Here is a 20,514-nt window from a genome sequence, read left to right on the forward strand (position 1 = left end):
TGGCCTTGCCAATGATCTTGCATCCCAAGAATGAATGAAAAAGCAGTATTTTGAAAGGGGATGTGAGAGGGGACTAGGGTCTCTTGAAACAAATATTAAGGAATAAACAGTTATAATAATATGAATAAACCAAATCAAAATTGTGAGATAAGGTGCAAGAATCCACCCTGGTCACAGAAAGTTTCTCACAAATCTAGTACCCAAAGGTCACCAGATATATTGGAGATTAAAACAGGTAAGCAGCCAATCCTATGGATTCAAGACAAATGGACAGAAAATTTAACTAAACCTAGAAAGTCTTCCAGCTGGTTGAAATGTTGATGGTTGACATTTATGACTCTCTGTTGCTGAAATAGGCATGCATCAGAGGAATCTACAACATGGCAAGGAACAAGTTACAGGCCAGTGTGGTACATAGTATTGTTGAGCACATGTGCCCCACTCTTCTGGAGAAAAAAAGATCCAGCCAAAAGCCCTTCAATTGGTGATGTTGGTGTCATGAGTTTGATAAAACACCCCTACTTGAATTGTTCTGGCAGGAAATGAGGCAGAAGGATTTTTAATTCTGATTCAGATGACAAGATCTAAAAGAAAATCCTCAAACTCCCAGTCCATTAGGCAAGAAGGAGGAGTCAGGATGATGGGTGACTGACTATCCCTGTTTGCAAAATTCTTTAATTGTACTTCACAGAGTCAAGTTAGGTAAGATCTAACTTGTTCAAGTATAGCAGTAGGTGGGTGGATGGTATCAAGAGACAGTTCTGTCAAAAATGCAAACTGGAATATGAACTCATTGAATGGTTACATTTCTAGAACTGATGATGTAATTAACAAAAGTCAATTGTTTGATCTACATCAGTTGTTAAGGGGCAGGACAAAGAGTACTTAACTCCCACAGACTTTCAGGATTAATTTCTGTAAGGATCCTTCATAAATGTCAAATTGAAATTAATATTTAGGAAGGAAAGTTCTGTCTCTCATGCTGGTACCGATATTATTTACTTGCATTTTATCTGTTATTATTATTTCTTGTCTTAGATTCTTGATGTTTTTGGAAAGGGAAAACAAAACTGTGCAACATTTGTTGAATAACAGTAGATGATCTAACAGCTTCACCCTCATACATTCTGCATCACAGACTGATGGAAAAGACCAGTGAAGCCAGAAACTCATTGCATATTGGATATGCTTGCAATGCTGCATTTGTGACCTCCCAGACATATTTGATGCAAGACATTTTAAGCATGACATTAGAAGGGCATCACTGATATAGATATGTACCTTTACAATGCCCAGGCCATTCCACCAGATGTTGACATGTTTACTGTCGTGCTACAGAATTTCATCCACTGCTTCCAGATCTTTGAAAAAATGACAAGCTTGTTTTACTCACTAAAATTAAATTTAAAATAACCTCCATTTGAACTGTACCAATGTAGCATAGAGCTCTTCAACATTTCCTATCTCAAATCCACACTATCTTTCATGATAACAAAAACACAGGATGTCATCATAGCCTTTGGGAACAAGTCTTGGGCCATTTACTAACAAGAAAGAATGTGGAGTGGGGAGTGTTTTAGATCCTGGCTCAAAACCTGTACTTGCCAAAAAATAAAAATTGCGATTGGTTAAAAAGTTGAGCATCTAGTAATGACCTTGCCCTGTTCCATAATGTTAAATAGCAAGGTACCTTCCACTCAGTAAGATGGGGTCAAGGCTATTCCCCTGACAACTGCTTGGTCACATCAATCATCAGTCACCCACAATAAGCATCATGCGCTGTTCTCAATGACATTCCACACAGTCAACAGCAATCATCATTTATCCATATTGGCCTGCCACTGCCACTCATCAAAAATACAAGGAAACCTCGAGGGAACTTTAGGAAAGCTAATTAGACTTTGTTTGTAGAGACTGTTGAATGAATCATTGTTAATGCCTCTCACGAACTCACTATCATGATAATTAGCTAACTTCATAAACATGATGTTCATCCTGTTACTTGGGCTCATTCTTGACTGGTTTCTAACCCACAAAAGCCATGTACTGAAAACTGCTGAGGAAGTAAAAACTCATAAAACCTAATTCCTAAACTTGTGGCACTGTCTAGGGAGCAAATACCTGCACTTTATGTTCATCTACCACATAAAACTGATGGTTACTCAATTGCGTGCTATTATGTATCATGTATCAGGCACATTGCATCCTACTTCTCTCCTATAGTCCTCTGCAACATAGCTCCTTCACATCTTCATTGTTCAGGTGCAATACAAAAATTGGTGAATAGACTTTGTGATAAAAACATGTTGCCAATTCACTTTGATTTGTTCTATCTGGCTTTCTACAGGATACACAATATGGTCAACCTTTCCTGATTCTTTTGGCATTCCTTACCAACTGACTGGTACGATAAGTATACAGCAGATACTCCTACACATCACCATATCATCTCCAACCCTACAGTCAATCAGCAAGGATTCAACTGGCCATGTTGTAGTCAGGCTCTTCGTAACCACTTTCAAACTGGACGACGACTGTGCACTTCAAATCTTCACTGGCAGCCTTTGTGACAACAAGAAATGTCCTTGCTGATAAATATTAACCATGTCGTTAAATCACGCTCATTAGGTAAAGTATATGGTGGTCTGAGTGCTTTGTGGGCTGGTGAAAACAATGCTCTAGGATTGTTGGATAGAATTATATGACAAGGTTGCATATGTTAAATAATATATTTCAAAATCAATGTTTTAAAAATATTTAATATGAAAAGGTGGGACTGTGGTACTGTTCCTTGGCACTGCCCACCAAACCAAAAATGTTCCTTTTCTGCCTACCCTTTACCTCTACCTTTCAATTAATTTCCTAGTTACATTACAAGATTGCCTCAAATTTTTTCACCTCAACTTTAATTGCGTTTTCTTGTGAGGTACCTTATTAAATGCCTTCTGAAAATCCATTGATCATCCTACCTCCATCAAAGAATTCTATTAGTTAAGTTAGACATGACCTACCTTTCACAAAACTATGTTGGCGCTTCCAAATCAGTTTATGCTTTTCCGAGTCTACATTTAATCTGATCTTGCTGATGTATTCTAGCACTATTGATATTAAACTGTCTGATCTATAGTCACATTTCCTTCCTCCTTATTTTAAATAAGTGCACAATATTTGTTAGCACCTCCAATATCCAGTAAGCTTTGAAGATTATAAATCCTCAGTCGTCATTGTCGACAGGAATAGTGCCGGAAGACTGGAGGATAGCAAATGTTGTCCCCTTGTTCAAGAAGGGGAGTAGAGACAGCCCTGGTAATTATAGACCTGTGAGCCTTACTTCGGTTGTGGGTAAAATGTTGGAAAAGGTTATCAGAGACAGGATTTATAATCATCTTGAAAAGAATAAGTTCATTAGCGATAGTCAGCACGGTTTTGTGACGGGTAGGTCGTGCCTCACAAACCTTATTGAGTTTTTCGAGAAGGTGACCAAACAGGTGGATGAGGGTAAAGCAGTGGATGTGGTGTATATGGATTTCAGTAAGGCGTTTGATAAGGTTCCCCACGGTAGGCTATTGCAGAAAATACGGAAGTATGGGGTTGAAGGTGATTTAGAGCTTTGGATCAGAAATTGGCTAGCTGAAAGAAGACAGAGGGTGGTGGTTGATGGCAAATGTTCATCTTGGAGTTTAGTTACTAGCGGTGTACCGCAAGGATCTGTTTTGGGGCCACTGCTGTTTGTCATTTTTATAAATGACCTGGAAGAGGGTGTAGAAGGGTGGGTTAGTAAATTTGCAGATGACACGAAGGTCTTTGGAGTTGTGGATAGTGCCGAGGGATGTTGTAGGGTACAGAGGGACATAGATAGGCTACAGAGCTGGGCTGAGAGATGGCAAATGGAGTTTAATGCGGAAAAGTGCGAGGTGATTCACTTTGGAAGGAGTAACAGGAATGCAGAGTACTGGGCTAATGGGAAGATTCTTGGTAGTGTAGATGAACAGAGAGATCTTGGTGTCCAGGTGCATAAATCCCTGAAGGTTGCTACCCAGGTTAATAGGGCTGTTAAGAAGGCATATGGTGTGTTAGCTTTTATTAGTAGGGGGGTCGAGTTTCGGAGCCACGGGGTCATGCTGCAGCTGTACAAAACTCTGGTGAGACCGCACCTGGAGTATTGCGTGCAGTTCTGGTCACCGCATTATAGGAAGGATGTGGAAGCTATGGAAAGGGTGCAGAGGAGATTTACTAGGATGTTGCCTGGTATGGAGGGAAGGTCTTACGAGGAAAGGCTGAGGGACTTGAGGTTGTTTTCGTTGGAGAGAAGGAGGAGGAGAGGTGACTTAATAGAGACATATAAGATAATCAGAGGGTTAGATAGGGTGGATAGTGAGCGTCTTTTTCCTCGGATGGTGATGGCAAACACGAGGGGACATAGCTTCAAGTTGAGGGCTGATAGATATAGGACAAATGTCACAGGTAGTTTCTTTACTCAGAGAGTAGTCAGGGCGTGGAACGCCCTGCCTGCAGCAGTAGTAGATTCGCCAACTTTAAGGGCATTTAAGTGGTCATTGGATAGACATATGGATGAAAATGGAATAGTGTAGGTCAGATGGTTTCACAGGTCGGCGCAACATCGAGGGCCGAAGGGCCTGTACTGCGCTGTAATGTTCTAATTCTAATTCTAATTCAATTTCCTCACTTATCTCATTTGATACTCTCGATGGATTCATCTGGGCCTAAATCTTTGTTGGTTTCAGTGCATTATAATTTTTTGCTGAGAACGCCCAACTCTACCTCACTACTACCTCTCTTGACTCTTCCACTGTCTTCAAATTATCAGACTGCTTGTCAGACATTAAGTTCTGGATGAGCAGACATTTTTCCCAATTAAATATTAGGAAGATCAAAGTCATTGTCTTCAGTCCCTGCTACAAACTCAATTCCCTAGCAACCAACTCCACCCCTCTCCCTGGCAACCATCTGATGTTGAACCAATCTGTTTGCAATCTTGATGTCATATTTGACCTGAGATGAACTTCCAATCACATATCCATGCCATCATCAAACCCGCCTATTTCCACCTCTGTAACATCGCCGTGCCTCAGCTCATCTGCTGCTGAAACCCTCATCCATGTCTTTGTTATCTCTAGTCTTGACTATTCCAATGCACTCCTGTCCAGTTTTCCACATTCTCCATAAATTAGAGGTCATCCAAAAGTCTGCTGCCCGTATCCTACCTTGCGTCAGGTTCCGTTCATCCATCACTCATGTGCTCCCTGACCGATGTTAGCTTCTGGTTAAGAAGTGCCTCGATTTGAAAATTTTCATCCTTGTTTTCAATTCCTCCATGTTCTCACTCTTCCCTAACTCTGTAATCAGTAGCAACAGCGATACAGAATTGGCTGAGTAGCAGGAAACAAAGAGTAGTGGTTAATGGATGTTTTTCGGGCTGGATGAAGGTTTGTAGTGGAATTCCCCAGAGGTCAGTGTTGGGACCCTTGCTTTTCCTGATATATATTAATGACCTAGACCTTAGTGTACAGGGCACAATTTCAAAGTTTGCGGATGATACAAAACTTGCAAGCATTGTGAACTGTGTGGAGGATGGTGTAGAACTTCAAAATGACATAGACAAATTGGTGGAATGGGTGGATAGGTGGCAGATGAAATTCAATGCAGACAAATGTGAAATGATTCATTTTGGTAGGAACAACATGGAGAATCAAAATAAAATAAAGGATACAATTCTAAATGGGGTGCAGGAGCAGAGGGACGTGGGTGTAAATGTGCATAAGTCATTGAATGTGGCAGGACAGGTTGAGAGAACAGTTAATAAAGCATACAGTATCCTGGGCTTTATTAATAGGGGCACAGAGCACATGAGCAAGGAAGTTATGTTGAACTTATATAAGACACTAGTTCGGCCTCAGATGGAGTATTGCATCCAGTTCTGGGCACCACACTTTAGGAAAGACGTGAGGGTATGGAGAGAAAAGATTCATGAGAATGATTCCAGAGATGAAGAACTTCCATTATGAAGATAGATTGGAGAAGTTGGGACTGTTTTCCTTGGAGAAGAGAAGGCTGAGAGGTGATTTGATGGAGGTATTCAAAATCAGGAAAGTCTGTGCAGATTAGATAGGGAGAAACTGTTCCCACTTGTGAAAAGATCGAGAACGAGAAGGCACAGATTTAAAGTAATGGATAAGAGAAGCAAAAGTGACATAAGGAAAATCCTTTTCACACAGCGAGTGGTTAAGGTCTGGAATGCTCTGCCTGCCAGTGCTGTGTAGGCAGATTCAACTGAAGCATTCAAATGGGAATTAGACAGTTATATGAAAAGGAAGAACGTGCAGGGTTACGGGGAAAAGGTGGGTGAATGGCACTAAGTGAATTGCTAGTTCGGAGAGCAGATGCAGACATGATGGGCCGAATAGCCTTCTTCTGCACTGTAACAATTCTGTGATTCTGTGATCTCCTCCAGTCCCACAACACTCCAAGATTTCTGTGCTCCTCTAATTCTTGCCTCTTTAGCATCCCCATTGCTCCACCAAGGGCGGTCATTCCTTTAGCTGCCAAGACTCTGGAATTCCCTCCCTAAATCTCTCCACCTCTCTATCTCTCTTTTCTCCTTTAAGATGCTCCTTAAAACCTACTTCTTTGACCAAAGATCTCCTTATGTGCTGAGTGTCAAATTTTGCTTTATAATGCTCCTGTGAAGCACTTTGGTGCATTTTATTATGTTAAAGATGCTATATAAATACAAGTTACTTTTGTTGTTTTGCTTATATATTAATCCATGAAAAATCATATGATTCACTAACCTCTAGTCTTCATTGTACCTCTTCTGGTATCATGTCTTTCTTCTCCACTGTGAAGACTGAAGCAAAATATTTCTTTAGTAACTTGACCATGTATCTGTGCTATTACCTTGTACCTATGTCTGTTTTTCTGAAAGTAATTCTGTTAACCTTTGCTATTAAGTTTAATACTCTCTTTTTGCCCTCCTCTTTATCTTTGGTCTCCTTTTGTTGCTTCTTATTGCTCATACTTGCTAATATATTTTAGCCTTACTAGAACTTTCTATCCCCTTTAATACTGATCCTAGCCATTCTTGAGGTTGTTTCCTGAATCTTGTCAGTGTGGCTGTCTGAAAAAAAAATGTTTTGATGGCTTTATTACTGAACTGTCTGCAGGAGGGTGGCTGGTTTGGACACAAAGTTAACACATTGATTTATTAATTTATTGATTAATTGTGTCCAGCCCAGTTGTTTTCTGAAATGTAAACAAATAATGATGTAAAGTAAATCTCTTAGCAACATACATATTTAGAAGTCACCCCTAGTTCCCAGCTGTCTCTGAATGTGGGTGGACAAGTTGAACTTTAACCTCTTGAATTCTTGTCTAGAGAGTGGGCAATTCCATCATAGATACAAGGCAAGCTTTACAAAAGAGCAAGCTAACACAATCAGTGTATGTGCCATTCTATCAAGTTGAAACAAAGAGTGGGATCCTACACATTTTCTTATATACTTAGAAAATAACAAAACCAAACTAAAAGCAAAATACTGCGGATGCTGGAAATCTGAAATAAAAACAAGAAATGCTGGAACCACTCAGCAGGTCTGGCAGCATCTGTGGAAAGAGAGGCAGAGTTAACGTTTCGGGTCATTGACCCTTCTTCGGAACTGACAAATATTAGAAAGGTCACAGGTTATAAGCAAGTGAGGTGGGGGTGGGGCAAGAGATAACAAAGGAGGTCTAGATTGGACCAGGCCACATAGCTGACCAAAAGGTCACGGAGCAAAGGCAAACAATATGTTAATGGTGTGTTGAAAGACAAAGCATTAGTACAGATTAGGTGTTAATACACTGAATAGTGAACAGCAGCAAGTGCAAACCTGAAAAAAAACAGTGGGTAAGCAAACTGAACAAACTAAGATGAAATGAAATAAATGCAAAATAAAATGGTAAAAAATGTAAAAAAGAATGTAAAAAAAAAAGGACGAAAAAATAACTAAAAATGAAAGTAAAATGGGGGGCTGTCATGCTCTGAAATTATTGAACTCAATGTTCAGTCCGGCAGGCTGTAGTGTGCCTAATCGGTAAATGAGATGCTGTTCCTCGAGCTTGTGTTGATGTTCACTGGAACACTGCAGCAATCCCAGGACAGAGATGTGAGCATGAGAGCAGGGGGGAGTGTTGAAATGGCAAGCAACCGGAAGCTCAGGGTCCTGCTTGCGGACTGAGCGGAGATGTTACGCAAAGCGGTCATCCAGTCTGCGTTTGGTCTCCCCAATGTAAAGCAGACAACACTGTGAGCAGCGAATACAGTATACTACATTGAAAGAAGTACAAGTAAATCGCTGCTTCACCTGAAAGGAGTGTTTGGGGCCTGGGATAGTGAGGAGTGAGGAGGTAAATGGGCAGGTATTACACCTCCTGCGATTGCAGGGGAAGGTGCCATGGGACGGGGACGAGGTGGTGGGGTAATGGAGGAGTGGACCAGGGTGTCGCGGAGTGAACGATCCCTTCGGAATGCTGACAGGGGAAGGGAGGGGAAGATGCTACTGGTAGTGGCATCACGCTGGAGGTGGCGGAAATGGCGGAGGATGATCCTTTGGATATGGAAGCTGATGGGGTGAAAAGTGAGGACAAGGGGAACCCTGTCACGGTTCTGGGAGGGAGGGAAAGGGGTGAGGGTAGAGGTGCGGGGAATGGGCCGGACACGGTTGAGGGCCCTGTCAACCACAGTGGGGGGAAATCCTTGGTTGAGGAAAAAGGAGGTCATATCAGAAGCACCGTCTTGGAAGGTAGCATCATCAGAGCAAATGCATCGGAGACGGAAAAACTGGGAGAATGGAATGGAGTCCTTACAGGAGGCATTGTGTGAAGAAGTGTAGTCGAGGTAGCTGTGGGAGTCGGTGGGCTTATAATGGATATTAGTAGACAACCTATCCCCAGAGATGGAGACAGAGAAGTCGAAACCAAACTGTTCACCATATGTTCAAATGAATCAAGTTACTTAAATAAAAGAAATTCAGAACAGTAAGTATCAAATGCAATGAAAATATTTTAAAAAGGTAGCCAGGCAAAAGGAAGTACAAATAGTACAAAGGCTGTTACTACGTGTCTCTGTGAAGGCTCTGCACAGCAACAACAGCATAAGGGACACAACAGTAACTATGCGGATTTTTGATATCACAATGTTGTACTGGATCTACAACATTCTTTCTATTTCCAATAATAGAATTCTATTAAATTTCATTTTGGGTGGTTGAAAGCTTTAACACTGGCATTTTCTCTCTTTTTCTTATGGCTAATGCAGATGTAGAGCAACAACTAAAGTCGTAATTCAGGTGATCATGCCAGATAATTGCACCAGGAGTAATGGAGCATATCACTGTGATGCCGTCTTTGTAATAGTGAATTGGGCATTGAGTCAGTTACTGTTCCATGTTCTGTTCTGTGTGATCACAATTGCACACCGGAGAATTTGAATATTCCATTTGTGCATCAAGTATCCGCAACTGCCAAGGCTTGTGTAGACGTGGTTTAGGGTTGCCCACAAGCTTTGCAGAAGATCGAAGCCAGGTCTTTCATGAGGTGTTTGTTTATGACATTTTGTGAACTCCAGTCAGCTTTCCAAGCTTCATCACGACTGAAATTGTCTTGTTGAAGTTAAGCCCATTGGTCCAAAATAACTTCAAGCAGTGTTAAGGAATGTTATTGAGGCCTTGTGGATGGGGAGGCATTCATTTTCCTTGATTTGCTGGACTGCACGGAGGGTTGTGATATCGTGACGAATGGATGGATATACAATAGCATGGGCAGCCAGCGTGTTGGGGTCGACTTGAGGGTTCCAGTGATACACTGCTTTGCACCGTTCAGAGATATCAACAAGTTGAGGTGGCTACGTCTGGTTCATACTGGTGCACAGTACTCGGCTAAGGGGTACTCAAGGACCATTGCTGATGTCCAGAGCACTGTTGCTGATGCTCCCCAGCTTGTGTCTGCACTTTCTGGACCAGGCTGATCCTTGTCTTCGTCTTAGCAGCTACCTTCTTCTGGTGATCGTGGAAGGTTCGTGTCCAGGCCCACCCAAATTGAGAGCTGAATATATTGTGAAATTAATTATCACATTTGGCATTTTTAAGTTTATTGTGGAGGATGTTTTTGATTTTATTGTAGAACTAGCTAAAGTCTGCTGCTTTTAAGTTCTTCATAGTCATAGGCTTTATGAATGTATGGTGTTAAATAAAAATAAATTCCAGCAGTTTTTGTGGCATCTTTAATAAAAGTAGTATCACCCTCTAGTGGCTGAAGTTCTTTAAGCATTATGATTTTAAAGGTTTTGTGTAATGTCAATTGATGCTGCTGTTGAGAAGGCAATAAGATTGAACCAGTTTGAAAATAAAAAAGAAATGCTATGAAAACACAGTGGTTTCATCAGTCCTGAGAAGAGAAAAATGTGGTATTACACAGTATATACAGCACAGAAACAGGTGGTGTTTATATTCCACATGTGCCTTCTCCCATCCGTCTTCGTCTAACACAGATCGTCAAAACAGGGTCAGACCCCTACCAAGCACTGGGTTCTGATGAATGGATCTCCACCCCAAATGTCAACTTGCCTTCCTTCCACCCCGACACTAAAAGACCCACAGCACACATCACAAGTACCCCTTCCATAAAGACAATGGCAGATATTCTAAACCTGCTGAAGTCAATAATCAGACAAAAGTGCATAGCAGAAAGAAACGATACTCTTCCAGAAACTTGCATGACCTTCATTCGGAGAGTATAGGAGATCAAAGACAGCAATCGGAATGGGAATGGGGAAAGAGGTTAGTCAAATAGTGACCAGGGAGTCACTTGCAGACAGAACAAAGACGTTTAGTGAAGTAATCTGTAATTGGTTTCTCCACTGTATAGGATACTGCAATATGAGTAGCAAATACCGTTTACTAGATTGGAGAGAATACAAATGAATTGCTGACTTAAGTAGAAAAGTATATGGACCCCGGAAAGTTGGTGTGGCAGAAGGGAGGTTGCGACGGGTGATCCGTGCAGGCGGACCACCATTTTTGAACCAATCTCTGTGGTGAGCATTTAAAATCCAACTCCATATATGAAACCATTAAGTTACAATGTACAAAGCAAGAAGCAAATGAAACATTTGACCAATATTGCACGCGATTGAGGCAACTAGCAACCAAATGAGACTTTGATGATGTTGAACATGTTTAATGGGAAATCAAAACACAAATAATCAAAGTTCGTCTCTCCAGTCAACTATGCTGAAAAGCACTCGAGAAAGACAGAAAGCTGCCAGAGCTGTTGGAGTTAGCAAGATCATTGTAGCTTTCAGAGTCCAGAGGTACTGACGTTGAGGCTACTAACAGTAACTACCACACTCCAAGTTCAACTCCTGTGAACACTGTTCATCACTCATATACCAGGAAACCACCTGAAAGCAACAACAGCCATCTCACGAACAGAGCTGCCACCTATCCAAAAAATGTTTCCACTGTGACGGTGCTTACCCACACAGGACAGAGTGCCCTGTTACTGGCAAATAGTGTAAAGCCTATGGAAAACCCAACCACTTTGCTTGTGTTTGTTGCTCATCAGCAAAATCAACTACTAAAACCAATACCAACAGAAGGGTGCCACGTTTATATACCACAGCAAAAGGGCGAGAGAATGTAGCCAAAGTAAAGGCGGATGACCCTGAACATACCTTAGTTGTCTCTCTCAGACACAGCAAACTGCTACGAATGACTGACCATTGGCTTTTCGGATGTGGATGCTCTTATAGACACAGAAGAATCTGTCAATGTCATGGGAAACAAAACATTCAATCAGCTTCAGCATTGCCTCATTCTCTGCAAACTAAAGAATGCAAAAGTATTCCCTTACAACAGTGACAAACCGTGGAATATTCTCAGGATTTTTGGAACACCATTCTCATTTAAGACACTAGAATGTCTAGACCCTAATGTGCCCCCATTTGCACATCAATGGTGACGAATACCATTTCATGTCTTCAATGTCTGCTTGCTCTTGACATTATTGAGAAAGTTGGGGATGAGCCTACCCCTTGGGTCTCACCCATACAAATCATCAAGAAACCCAATAATGAGAACCATGTCATATCTGGAGAATGTGACAGGCTTATCAGTTTCAACACAGCAACAGATCTGCACATGATTGTAGTCACATACGCGCTTCCTTCACATAACAAAAACATTCTCGAACTCCATGCTGATTGCTTCACTGGCATTGGGAAAATGAAAGGTTTTACATGCAAGCTGGATGTAGACCCTAATGTGCCCCCATTTGCGCATCAATGGTGACGAATACCATTTCATGTCTTCAATGTCTGCTTGCTCTTGACATTATTGAGAAAGTTGGGGATGAGCCTACCCCTTGGGTCTCACCCATACAAATCATCAAGAAACCCAATAATGAGAACCAGATTAGGAGCTGCATTGATATGTAATCATCAAACAAAGCAATACAACAAGAAGGACACTTGACACTGACAATCGATGATATAGTGAAGGTGAACGGTGCTAAATACTTTGCTAAACTTGACCTCAGTGCAGGCTACCACCAAATTGAGCTTACAGAAAAATCAAGATGTTCTATTCTATTCTCTGTTCACATCGGACATTTCTGCTACAAGAGGCTCAACTTTGGAGTCGGCTCAGCAGCTGATTCAATATGCATTTCGAGGATTTGAAGACACGCTGAACATCAGTGATGACATTCTCATCTATGGCCGCACCGAAAGTGAACTCAAGACACACCTACATGCATGCCTACAACGTCTCAGAAAATGCAACCTCACTGTGAACAAAGACACATGCTTTGAAATGAAATGAAAGCAGAATTGAATTGTTTGGTCATGTGTTCAGTGGTGAAGGAGTATCACCTGATCCATGGAAAGTTGAAGCCATTGTGAATGTTGCAGATCCTATGAACGTGCAAGAAGTCTGAAGTCTACTCGGACTCATCAAATACTGTAGTCGTTTCATTCCTGACCTTGCTTTGCTATCTGCCTCCCTCCATGATCTGACAAAAGAGAACCACCAATTGGGAATGTACTAAATCACACAAACAGGTGGTACACCAGAACAAGTGATGTTTGACAGCAAGTTGCAGAAATGCATCAGCAAGTCTGGCTGGCTTAGTTACAGTACTCATACAGAAAGACAAGACAGGTAACCCATTAATTGTTGCGATGGCAAGCAGATCATTAACACCTGTAGAGTAATGTTATTCACAAACAGAGAGAGAAGCACTCTCAATTAGATGGGGTATCTTACACATTCATCTCTACATATATGGCTGAGAGTTTTAAGTAATAGCCAATCTTAGACGACTAGTGAGCTTGTTCAACAATGCACATAGCAAACCACCCACTCGAATGAAATGTTAGATACTCAAACTACAAGAGTACAACATCCATATTGAGTATCAGCCTGGCAAGCTCAACCCAGCGGACTGTCTTTCGCCACGTCATTTGCAGACAGTCAGTCCTTCTAGAAGTGAGGAAAAGGTTGCCAAAGTCACTAAAACTAGCTTACATCAAAGCAGCAACAAAACAAGATGATGCTTTGCAATTATGTATGAAGACTATGAAATCACAAAACTGGAAAGATGTGATCGAGAAAGTGATTACAAACAAAATTGTTTACACACTACCGGGTCTTCACAATGTTTGAAATGAGCTCACCATTACAACCACATCTGATCTCATACTACGCAACAACTGTATTGTCATTCCACATTCATGGAAGGAATGTGTTGTTGATATAGCACATGAAGGTCACCAGGGAATAGTCAGAACCAAACAACTCCTTAGGGAAAAGGTATGGTTCCCAGGAATTGACCCTATAGTGGAGCATAAAATCAATCAGCGTTTGCCATGTCAAGTAACCACAATATCAAATCTTCAAGATCCACTCAAGATGTCTGAACTACCTTCAGGACCATGGATTGAAGTCAGCTTTGACTTCACAGATCTGCCCAGAGGTGAACACCTGCTTGTTGTCACTGATGACTACAGCAGATTCCCAATCATAGAATTCGTTATGTCAACTTCAAAGAAAGCTTGACCAGATTGCCTTGTTTGGAATCCCTCAAACTATAAGAAGTGACAATGAACTATCTAAGGTTCACTCATCGGAAAATCACATCCCGAATGGAGATTTATGCGAACCTTGAAAGAAGTAATATGTACAGCTACAGCTGAGAACAAGTAATGAAAGCAAGAACTATATCGCTTTCTTCGTAATTACAGAGTGACTCCTCACTTGACTACTGGAAAACCTCCAGCTACACTCATCTTTTCACATCCAATGCGCATACGTCTTCCTGAGCTACCCTGCAGAGCTAATGATCAACATGCATGCGAACGTGATGAGAACAGGATTGAATGTAAGTAAATGTGGAGCGAAACATGAGATTTGGAGCTACACTGCTAAAGCCAGGAGGTTAAGTACTTGTGAAACGTGATGGTCATATTAGAAAAGAAATAACTCATTATGAAATCCAACCATTTGTTGTGACCAACACAAAGGATCAATGATCACTGCTAAGCGCAATTCACAAATCATCACAAGAAACAGATCATTCTTCAAAGCACTGAAAACACCACTCGCAAGCATTGAATCTGCACCTAACAGCGCCATCTCACATGAAGAACATGAGTTAAATGAGACCACACCTGATGTCAGACGACATCCTATATGTGTTAGAAAATACCCACCATACTTAAGTGACTATGTTACGAAGGGAACTATTTATGTTTAAATTTATTGTTCACATTTTTGGAAACAAACCATTGAAACATGCTACGGGCTGGGTTTTACCTTAGGCAGACGGGAATTCGCCACTGATGTAAAAGTCGGTGACGAGCTCGCTTTCGCCTAGCCCACGGATCCGTCCCACATTTTACGGGTCCCCGGGCTTTAATTGTCCCGAGACGGAACGTCCACCCGCTTGAGGGAGGAAGTCCGCCTCAGTAAGCTGCTGGCCAATCAGCGGGACCGGTGGCCACTGCTGGGACTGCAGTCCAGCCAACAACATGGAGCCAGAAGGGAAGGTAAGTTGGGCATGCCTCACCAGGGAGATCGGTCGTGCCCTGGTGAGGGTGGTCGTTTGGGGGGAGGGGGCATCTTGGATCCCGGGGGTCGTTTGGGAGGTGGGGGTGGCCCTCAATCGGGCACCCTGTGCCCGACTGCCATGGCATCCCTCAGGGCTCAGAAAGGCCGGCAGCTATCGCTGGGTGGCCTTTCACATCCCCAGCACGCCTGCTTGCCATGGGTAAGATACCCATGGAGGTGGGCGAGGACTCTTAAGTGTCTGATAAGTGACCACTTAAGGGCTTTGATTGGCCTTGGGCAGGCGGGCCATTTCCCCCCCACTGCTCGACCGCCGTAAAGTTGACCAGAGGCAGAAGCGGAGCGGGAAGACCTCCCGGAGCCTCCCGCTCAATTTCATGCTGCCCCCATTTGCCCCCACGCCACCATCCGACCCGCTGGGGCAGTGTAAAATTCAGTCCTATGTCTCTCATTTACTAAGAAAGGGAGGGTTGTAGTGTTTTGAGAATTGCATTGTACATATTGTTCACTTGTGGCTTCCATGCACATATGAACCAGCCCTGAGGGAGCTGATTGAGAAAGTGAAAGTAAAACAGAATAAATAGCATGCTGCCTCTGTCTCAGTCTTTGCATCATATTTCTTACTAAACTCGACTAAATCTCACACCAGACCCGAGAACATCACAACGATCTGCCTTGTCTCTCCTTTCACTAGCCCACCTGGCCAAACTCAAATCTTTCTCTAGTTTCTTTCCAATCTCCCCTCATGCCCTCTCTGAGCTCATCTTGTCTATGAGACCCCCTTCTGATCCCTCGATCCTATTCCTACTAAACCACTGCTCACCCAACTTCTCGTTCTGGTCCCATGTTAGCTGATATTATAAATGGTTCTCTCTCTTCAGATGTTGTCCCCCTCTCCTTTAAATTTGCTGTCATCACCCTTCTCCTCAAAATATACCCATGACACCACTGCCCTTGCAAACTACCGTCCTATCCCCAACTCCCTTTCCTCTCCAAAGTCCTTGAATGTGTTGTTGCCTTCCAAATCCATTCCCATCTTTCCATGCTTGAATCCCTCCAATCAGTTTCTGCCCCACCACAGTACTGAAACAGCTGTTATCAAAGTCACAAATGACATTCAATGTATCTGTGACAAAGGTAAACTTTCCCTCCTCATCCTTCTCGAACTGTCTGCAGCCTTTGACACAGTGGACGGCACCATCCTTCTCCAACGTCTCTCTACTGTCATCCAGTAGGATGGTACAGCTCTCACCTGATTACAATCTTATCTATCTAATTGTAGCCAGAGAATCACTTGCAATGGCTACTCTTTCTGCTCCTGCACTGATAACTCTGGTGGCCCCAAGGATCTATCCTTGACCCCCTCTTATTTCTTATCTACATGCTGCTCCTTGGTGACATTATTGGAAGGCACAGCATTAGTTTCCCCATGTATGCTGACAACACTCAGCTCTACCTCCCCACAACTTCTTTGGACTCTTCCAATATTGCTAAATTATCAGACTTCTTATCTGACATCCAGAGTTGGATGACCAGAAATTTCCTCCAATTAAATATTGGGAAGATTGAAGCCATTGTTCTCGGTCCCTGCTCCAAACTCTGTTACCTAACTACCGACTCCATCCCTCTCCCTGGCAACAGTCTGAGATTAAACCAATCTGTTGGTGTCACATTTGAACTTGAGATGAGCTTCCAACTTCATATTCATGCCGTCACTAAGACCACCTATTTCCATCTCCACAATATTTCCTGACTTCACCCTGTCTCAGGTCATTGCTGCTAAAACCCTCATTCATGCCTTTGCTACCTTGAGACTTGACTATTCCAGCACAATGTTTGCTGGGTTCCCACATTCTACTCTCTGTAAACTTGAGGTCAAGTCCCATTCCCTATCAGCCCTGTGTTCACTAACCTACATTTGCACCCGGTCAAGCAACACCTTGATTTTAAAATTCTCATCCTTGTTTTCAAATCCATCCATGGCCTCGCCCCTCCATATCCCTGTAATCTTCTCCAGCCCCACAACCCTCTGAGATATCTGCTCTCCTCTAATTCTGGCCTCTTGTACATCCTTGATTTTAATTGCTCAACCCTTGGTGGCTGCCCCCTCTGCTGCCTAGGCCCCAAGCTCTCAAATGCCCTCCCTACACCTTTCTGCCTCTCCATCTCGCTTTCCTCCTTTAGGACACTCCTAAAAACCTACCTCTTTGACCAAGTTTTTGGTCATCTGATCTAATGTCTCCTTTTGTGGTTTGGTTTGATTTATAATGCTCCTGTAAAGCATCTTGGGAAGTTTTATTACATTAAAGGTGCTATAAAATATAAATTGCTATTGTTGGAATTGAAAGTGAAAGGGAAGGACAGCTGGAAGTAGAGATGATAATGAGTAAACAAGGGTATCACTGAGAAATTGAGAGTGGAGGCTGGAGAAAAATGTACTTGCTGCAGATGTAGTGCTGTGGAAGGCCGAAGTAATGGAAGATGATATGGTGAATGCAGAGTCTGGAATAAGAGAATGAGGGGATCCTGTTCTTTCTGTATGAAGAAGGTGATGAATTAAAGCAGTGAACCAGAAAGTGGGACAGACATGGTTAGGGGTCTCGTTGATCAATGTGGAGGGTAAATATTGGCTGAGTTAAAGTGCGAGCTGATAGTGGGGCATCTCGGACTTTGGTGAACGACGGGATAAACGGTATATTTCCTTAACTAATGAGATTTAAGGATTGACAAAGAAACAGAGTAATGACAGAGTAGGTGATAAGGTGAATTAGAGTCAAGTCAGGTACAGATAGAGAAATAACGAAAGCAAAAGATTGGATTAAGAGAGAAAAAAAGAGACAGAAGGAAAAGTAAGACAAAAGTAAAAAATTAAAAGTTTTTATATCTTTATAAGAAGAATTTACTTCAAGTAGGAATGAGACTCAACAGTTTAAATTGTTTTCTTTCTGGGCTAGAGAGGATGATTGGCATTGCATTAACTATTATGACGTTGTTAAATAGGTACTTTTGCTGTTAAATACAAGCCCTAAAATACAGCGGTGAGTTTAATGGTCAATTAATGTGTCAGTCCAGCAAGTTCTTAAAAATAATGGGGAGGTTGATCGGAAGCTGCTGTTTGTGTAAAGCAAATGCTGGAGCAGTGAAAATCGACCAACAAGTTACGGAGATTTGCAACCCATAGCGTATCTCTTCCACTCCTGAACTTGCTGACTAACTTGTACATTAATAATGGCATATGTCTTGAACTCACTGTTATTTTTACAAGAAGATTTGACCTATTATGTTATTGAAGAATTTCTGGAGCTGTGGTGATTCTAAAAGACATCCTGGTATATGTATATCTGCCAAAAGGACTATTACACTCATACAATTTCGACTAGTCTTCATTCAAATGTACTTGCCATAATTTACATTGAGCATGCTGAAGATTTTGATATGTGAGAACTGTGACACTACCTCCTCTGCATTCAGTAATATTCTTTTTCTATAGCTTTATTTAAATAAGAGATCAAAAAAGAGTGTGCATTGTATAGCAACTTTCATGACATTAGGATGGTCACAAAGGGCTTTATACCCAATAAATCACTTCCAACAATACAGCACTCTACTGGTGTGTCAGCCTACAGTATAGGCTCTAGTCTCTGGAGTGGGGCTTGAACTCACAAGCTTTGGGAGGTGGAGGCAAGAGTGCTACCACTGAATCACACAGATTTTTATTTAATCACTGTTTGGCTTGACTAGCATCACTGTATCGTATGTCCACTGGCTTAATCTTTGACTTTCATCACTATGCCAAGTTCCTCAATACTATATAGCTCATGAATATTATCACAAATTGCAACAGGCACTTTCTTTGGTGGATGTATGACTGGTTGAGTATCTGATTTCAGTTGTGTGCCCTGCTTTTGTATTATGCATCTCAAGCCTTTAAAACAGTCAACATATTTCTCTGTCACTTTTTACATTTAGTAACTGCTCAGTTCTCTTGATCAATTGTAACTGTTGGCATCTCCAAGGACTGTTGCAGAATTTGAAATTCTAGACCTTGATGTAACCAGGCGGCCTTCTTGCAGGCTGGGGGGTGGTCCCTCCTGATTGGGCACCCTATGCCCCATGGAGGGCCGCCCCGAAGCCCCAACCACCCCCAACGCATAACACTCCCCCCATCCCCCCCCAATTGACCCACCCCCCCATTGCCTCGCCGGGGCCTGACCGATTGGCCACGGTGCCTGACCGATTGGCCCCGGTAAGGCCCTAAAAACATACCTTTTTTCCGGGGCTGTCCTTCATCTTCTTCTGATGGCTGGGTGTAGTCCCAGCAGTGGCCACCACTCCCAGTGGTACTGCTGGGACTAAGAGCTGCCGGACCGCTGATTGGCCGGCTGCTCCATTAGGCGGGACTTCCACCCTCAAGCAGGTAGAAGTCACACCCAAGACCAATTAAAGGCCTGGGAAGCGAAAAATCCCAGACTAGCTCCCCAGGCTTGGCGGAGGTGGGCTCACCACCGACTTTTCAGCCGGTGGACGGGGCTTCCCGCCCACGGAAAATTCCGGTCTTAGTTTCCCCATGGAGACAAGCACAACACTTATGCTGGTATGGGGTCCAGCGGGCCATGACAGGGTCACACAAATGCCACCTGCATATGCCCAGTCTCGAGGGACCTGGTGGGATTACCAAAGACAGACGGGCTCCTCTCACCAAGATGCAGCCATGCCTCTGACAGGATATGTTGCTGCCTGACCCCTTGCCGCTGACTGGGTGGTCACTCCCTCTCCACTAAGCACGTTCCCTCACATTGGCACATGCAAGCCCAAAGGGAAAAGAGGTGTGGAGTACTCACCTTGGGGAACTGAATGACACACTTGCGGCTTTAGATCCCGTTTTTGAGGGTGACCCCATGGCTGCTGATCTCCTCTGCAATCTCTATCTAGGCTTGCTTGGTCATGTGGGGCTCTCTCCTCCTCCTGTCCCTGCCGTCTGGAGGAGAACCTGCAGGAAGGCATCTCTGAACCGTGGGTCCACCCAAGGTCTTACTTCTGCCATTATTGAAGTAGCTTTCCAATGAGCCCCTTGGTTGGTTTGACTCTTCAGTCAAGGTCAGCAGCAACAGCAGAACCAGTATGGATCAAGGCAGCAGCAGCAGAAAGGAGTCCTTTGTTCAGGCAGTAACATATGCAGTGCTTTCAGCCCTTTTAATATGGTGCACCTGCCATAGCGTCAGCTGGTGCTGATCTCACCACCTGACTTGCTGCCTCGGGCCTGGGATTGGACAGCCCCCGCTCCACGCATTCCTTAATTGGCTGGATGCTGTGAGATCGTGTGCGGCCGGCCACTTAACTACCAAATGGAATGGGAACCCGCTTCCGGTGCTGCTGCCGTGACCTTTGCCCT

This window comes from Heterodontus francisci, chromosome 3, assembly GCF_036365525.1.
Source record: "Heterodontus francisci isolate sHetFra1 chromosome 3, sHetFra1.hap1, whole genome shotgun sequence".
NCBI lineage: Eukaryota > Metazoa > Chordata > Chondrichthyes > Heterodontiformes > Heterodontidae > Heterodontus > Heterodontus francisci.